The sequence below is a fragment of the Solanum tuberosum genome, unplaced genomic scaffold (genome assembly GCF_000226075.1).
Source record: "Solanum tuberosum cultivar DM 1-3 516 R44 unplaced genomic scaffold, SolTub_3.0 scf00489, whole genome shotgun sequence".
In the NCBI taxonomy this organism is placed as follows: Eukaryota; Viridiplantae; Streptophyta; class Magnoliopsida; order Solanales; family Solanaceae; genus Solanum; species Solanum tuberosum.
Genome location: NW_006239412.1, coordinates 347,906 through 354,149, shown reverse-complemented (window position 1 = coordinate 354,149; position 6,244 = coordinate 347,906). Strand labels below are relative to the sequence as shown.

The following is a 6,244-nucleotide window of genomic DNA, read 5'->3' as shown; positions in this document are numbered from 1 at the left end:
CTTACAAAATTTCTCATGTTGCAGGATCGCCACATTCTTCCTAATGGAATCATTTAAACCATTTTCAAATCTGCTGCACTTGTCTTTTTCCTCTTTGATAATACCTCCAGCATAACGAGAGAGCCTTAGAAACTTTTGTTGGTACTCGTCTATAGACATGCCTCGTTGCCTTAAATTCAAGAACTCATTTCTCTTTGCATCACAATAAGCAGATGGGACATACTTCATATGAAATTCCTTAAGAAAATCATTCCAAGTAAGAACAGGAAGTTTTACCTTGGCATTTGGAACACTTACCCACCAATCGTAAGCATTCTTTTGTAATAGTGAAATAGCATACTTAAATTTGGCAACTTCTGAACACTCTAACTACTCAAATACCCTCTCCATGCGCTTCAGCCATTGTTCAGCATCTGTGGGATCAACGATGCCTTCAAACTCCACTCCACCCATTTTTCTCATTTTCTCAAAGTTAATCCCGTTGGGATCATGCATCGATTCAGCCATGTGGCGAAAAAAATCAGCCATTTGTTGAAAAGGAGGATTCATGGCTTGAGTACCACGACTCATGTGAGAATGTGAACCAGCTCTTACACCCTGATGGTTTCCCACTTCAGACCCACTAGTGTGGGGAACATATTGATTCGAGAAAGGTTCTCCAACCTCTTCTAGTGCATGAGGTTGGGAAACAAAGGTACCCGAACCTTCACGAGCAACTTCCATAGGTAGGTCAGAATAAGAGGCCAGGTGTTTGGTGTAGTCATATAGTGGTGAATGATAGATAAAAACTTATTTTTTTTAAATAAAAACATAAAGCCAAAATTGCATTGCTTGTATCCTAAAATGTTACTCCCTTTGTCCCAATTTATGTGACTTACTTTCCTTTTTAGCAAGTCCCAAAAAGAATGATACATTTCTATATTAAGTAACTATTTAACTATAAAATGTCTATTTTACCCTTAATGAAATGATTTACAGGCACACAAATTTCTATCATTCATTTTGGACCACAAATTTTTAAAGTCTTCTATTCTTTCTTAAACTCTGTGCCGAGTCAAACTACCTCACATAAAATGGGACGGAGGGAGTAATATATTGCTTCAGGCATCTACTTACAAACTGAAGGACATGTCGATAACAAAACTAATAATGTTAAGTCAAATTTTGGTTTTAGCATTAAACTAAATCTCAAACTATCAATTAAGGGGAGAACCTTCAAAATTGACATACTTGCTGAAGATGCAACAAAACTAATATGTAGGTATATTATTGCCAGAGTATATCTAACAAAGTACTTTACTTTTCACTATACCTTTATTAATATATCGACATTTCACATATCCAAATGAAATAGCATAAAAAAAAATGTTCATCTAATACACAAATCTCAGAGCCAATCTGAGATCATTAAAACTCTTTAGTTAACCATCTTCATATTTCTTTGGAACATACATATGGTAAATTCATGTCATATAAAGCTTTAAAGGTTCGTCAGATCTAGAAAGAGAACCGCACCACCTGGAATCCCATGTAATGCCATTGTCTATAATATAATATCAAAGTCTTCTCATAAGTTTTCTTGTAGGGAGAACCTGCATGACAACTCACCTTTTAAGATCCGGGAACGAACTTAAAGTAATGGACATTCTAATTTACCTTGCCTGGAGCTCTTGGATATAAGCCTTCTATGGACGTTTTGTTGTTCTTCTTTGATTCTCCAAATAACAGACTAATTGTCATGGATCATTCAAACTAACAATGGAATGTATATAGTAGTTCTTTGGAGATAGAAAAAGATAAATTGCCCACCTGAAATATAAAAAGGAAAAATATTATCCAGAGCTTCTATTGTCTGTATGGCTCGATCATTTGCTAACAATAACTGGTTGAGTCTTGTCTCCTTTCACTTTGTCGTATGCAGAGGTATAATTCTCTTGCAAAGACAGAAACAAAAATTGAGTAGTCTTTGTAAGAATTCAATTGTTGTTCCCAATTTATTATATAACTTGAGTACCTGATTGACATGCTACTCATGCGAAACAATAACTTTATAGTTCAATCCAATTTTCATCAAGTATTTCACAAGCCTATTTAATTTAGGACATGAATATTTCTAGTAAAGAATTTTTTTCATAAGCAAAACACAGGTAAACTAATGAAGTTGGAAGACGTGGATTTAAAGTTCAAACATTGTACAAAATTGAAGAACTGAAACTTCAAATGGAGAAGGGATGAAATTAGTATAAAACTTCAAAACAAATTGTTGCACCTGTTTTATTTAAAAATATATAATTAGATTGGTCTAAGAGTCGCCACTTAATTTTTAAAGGAAAATTAAGAAAAAACTGATTTTTTTCAAGAGATTAAAAACAGAAAATCTAATGAAAATAATTAAGGGGGTTCGAGGTTCATATTAGCATTTCGGAAAGGGTTTAAAAGCGCCCGAAATGCCCGCTAACATGCGGTTATCCGGTAATTAATTATTTGGCTAAAATAATTTAACTTAACCTGAAATTGCAAAATTTATAGTTAGAACTGTTTTAAAAGGGAAAAGGGGAGAAATACGGGAATACTCATCTAAGTGAGAGAATTTGCAAAATTATTCTTTAAGTTCATTTAAAAGACCGATTTAGTTAAATTGTTAAGTCAAAATAGGTGTCTTTTGGGGTTTTAAATTTTTCGACCTTAAGATTAACAACAAATATTAACAAGTAAACAAACATAATCAAAAATGAAGAGGGAAAGAGATTTGGGCCCAAATCTGGTTTCTTGTCCGCCTGGGCCAGTATTTGGGCCAATTTTCATTTTGGGCCTTTGGCCCAATTTTTTACCTGTCCTAAATTCTAGCAAGATAATAGACAAGTGGGCTTAGGCCCAAAAGTAACGAAATACAATTTGAATTAAGAATGGGCCTTTGGCCCAATCTTTCAACTTCTCGATCTATTGTTTCTTTCAACTTCGGGTCTTGTTCGTTGATTTTCAATGGCCGGTTAACTCAATGAAGAAGAGATTTAAGCTTTTGTTGCTCTCTCGAAATGCAACTGGGTTAACAATAAGAGTCTGACGGACTCAGCCAGCAAGTTGTACCCAAATAAAATAAGGAAGTGGAATTAGAATATTTATTTAGGTAACTGGAAAAGAAAATAAATAATTCAACATTTTGGAACAACCCACCACAAACTAATACAAATTGAGTTAAAAGCAAGAAAAATTATTTCGACATTCAAAAAATTATTTCCAGCCCTTTGAAAAACCAGCAAGAAATGGCAACAAGGATAGGAAATATTTCAACAAAACTTGGCATAAATTTTATACATTGATGCACACGCTTAAGAAACGAAAGCAAGATATTATTCGGACATGAATCGATCCATTAAAGTTTTTATCAAATTCCGACTCAATGGTCAAAATTAGCCCAAAATAAACACACTTATGTGTAAGAAAATGCTGCTACCAAATAAAACAAAAGGAAGCATGCTCATACTAACTACATTTTAAAGAGGTTGGTCAGTATATTAATTTAAAGAAGAGAACTTTGTAAATAGCATTAAAACTTGAAGACACACATTTCATGCAAGCGGGTTACTACTCAACATCACGAAATAATTTTTTTATACATATGCCTACTAGATTTTAATGTAGGATGCCCACCAAAACTTTAGAGATAAATATAGAGATGTAATATATATATATATATATATATATATATAAAAGAACAAAAATCCAGTGAGCTCCCAGAAACACAAATCCATAATGGGACATAGACATACTATATTGATAGATTTAAAAAAAAAGAACTCCTATACTTAAATGAAAAACGAAGGCGAGAAAATAATAGAACATGCGACTAATCATTGCTAAGACGAAACAAGTTAGAACCAGTAAAGAGGCAATAGAACTTAGATCAATTTGTTGTTAATCCCCCTTTTAGATCAAGTTTAAATAAAGTAAACTTTAACACAAATTTTAACAATATGATCAACTAACATATTGATTCTGGAGAAGGAAGATAAAGCCTACATCCCAATAAAGCTACCAGGTAAAGAATCAAAACGAGTAGTGACACATGTGACATACAAACTCGGTACAGTAGCAAGTACAATACACGAACTCGGAATGTTGGCATAATAATTCATTCATTTAGTTTGAGGTGAAGGAATGAAAGATATCGTGTCGAATATCAAGCAATAGGACGGATCTAAGAGAATAAAGTAGGATTGAAGAAGTGTTTCGAAAAGCTATGAAAGTCAAGAAAAACAAGAACAACAGCAACCAAGGCATCCACCTGTCATCATCTATACTCAAACAATCGAATCACACCAATACAGAACACAACTCAAATCTCGGACATTTACTGGAACATAAATAAAATGAGAGAGTCGAGAGTTGTATACCTTTTGATGAGCATCGACTGGGATACAAATGAGCAAGGAACCGACCCTTCTACCACAAGAACTCGAAACGAACAGTGGACAAGAGATTTGAGCAGAGAACTGAACCCAAACACCTAAAAAAAACTATTGTATCCTCTATCTCTGAAACGTATTTTAGTTTGTATTTAAAATACTAATGCTCAAGCCTCTGTATTCTTTTTTTTTGCTAAAAAAAATCCAACTCTTCTCCAATATTTTCTCCAACCAAAAATCTTTAATCTTTTTTACAACTCTTTTTTTTACCACTTTTCTCTCTGCCCCCAACTATGAATAAGAGGAAATGGGGGGGGGGGGGATTTCGGGTCCCCTTTTGGATTCAAGGTCCATTCAAATTTCAAAATCCAAAAACTTTCACCATTTTGGACAAACACCCTTTCCTAAGGTTTTAATTCATTCCGAAAAAGGAAAAGGCGAATAGATGCTTGGGATTGATCAATCGTCCTTGAGCGACGACGTGGCTTCATCTCCAGGTCACAAGGACGAAGCACGTTGCTTGCTTGCTGAAATCGTATAAATTGGAAAGGGACGTCTGAAGAAGAGAACAAAGAAAACAGAGTATCGCCTTCTATTGTTGTTGCTTTTCCGTGTATTGACGTTGTGAGTGAGCTATTGTCGCTTGTGAACTGGTAACATTGAACTAGAAATGGGTCTTGTTGAATGAGGAAAAGGGCCGGGTCGGGGCTTAAGCTGACTGGAGTTGGAGGAAGAAAAGGTTGAATTGGGCTTGGAATTAAAAACCTAGAGAAATGGCTGCTGGGAGGGGACATTGGGCTGCGTGGGAAATTGAATTCAGCCCAAAATTGCTCTTCTAATTTAGTCAAAGATCGAGTAAACAATTGGCTAAGATTGCAAATAAATAATAGTCAGGAAGAATTTCAATTATATCCGAATTTTGGCCGATATTTAAACAAGACGAATTTTTCATAAATTAATTAGGAAGCTTCTTAATCTTAATGAAATGAAATAATTAATTGATTATAAAATAATCAATTTGAATAACTAAGGATTATAACTATAAGTTGTACTAACTAAATTAATAAAATACTTGTCTTAACAAACTTAGAAATTTTTGATATGGTGTTTTCAAATATTTGTAAAATGTACTAACTACGTATATAATTATATGAAATAACTTTATTACTCAAAATACTATAAAAATCGACGGAATTACTTAGAATAGCCTTAAAATATTTGAATTTTATAAAGTCTAATTATTTTTAATTCGTTTGAAGAGTTAAGAGGCTCAGAAATTAATTATTATCGGGGAGGGTCAAAATTGGGTGTCAACAGCACCTCAAAATAAGCCCGTAGAAAAATTAAGGTGGAGTAAATTAATGGGAAAATTAGCAATTAAGTCATAATACCTAACATAATTAGTCAAAATAACAACACTTTAAAATATTTATTTAAAATGGCAGAATGACAATATTTTTATAAAATAATATGTATTCAGATTTTAGTATTTAAAATTAATTTTATTTATGGAAAGAGTCCTATATTCATTTTGATTTATTTTGATTTGATGTTTAAATCACCGATTCTACATATTACGGATTTCCAGTCGAATTTTTTAATTTTTATTTGATTTTGTTTAGTTATTCATCAAATAGTTATGATTTTCAAAAAAAAAAATCAAATATTTTTGTGATTTTCTTTTAATTTTTCAGATTTTGGAGAATCTAGAAATTCATATGTATGTTTATTTTGTTTGATATTTAATACATTCTAATTTTTGATAACTTTGAAATTCAAATTATCAAAAAATTTATTTTCATATTTGAGATTTAGTAGATTGTAGTAACTACATTAGC

General features: G+C 32.7%; 1 long non-coding RNA gene across 1 annotated transcript; it reads left to right on the top strand.

The window, feature by feature from the left end:
* Window positions 1–2,182: 2,182 nt before the first annotated feature.
* Window positions 2,183–5,739, top strand: LOC107058338 (uncharacterized). The gene is made up of 3 exons (XR_001471944.1): window positions 2,183–2,262; window positions 2,297–2,300; window positions 5,724–5,739. It is a non-coding gene; the product is annotated as an uncharacterized lncRNA (long non-coding RNA).
* Window positions 5,740–6,244: the final 505 nt, after the last annotated feature.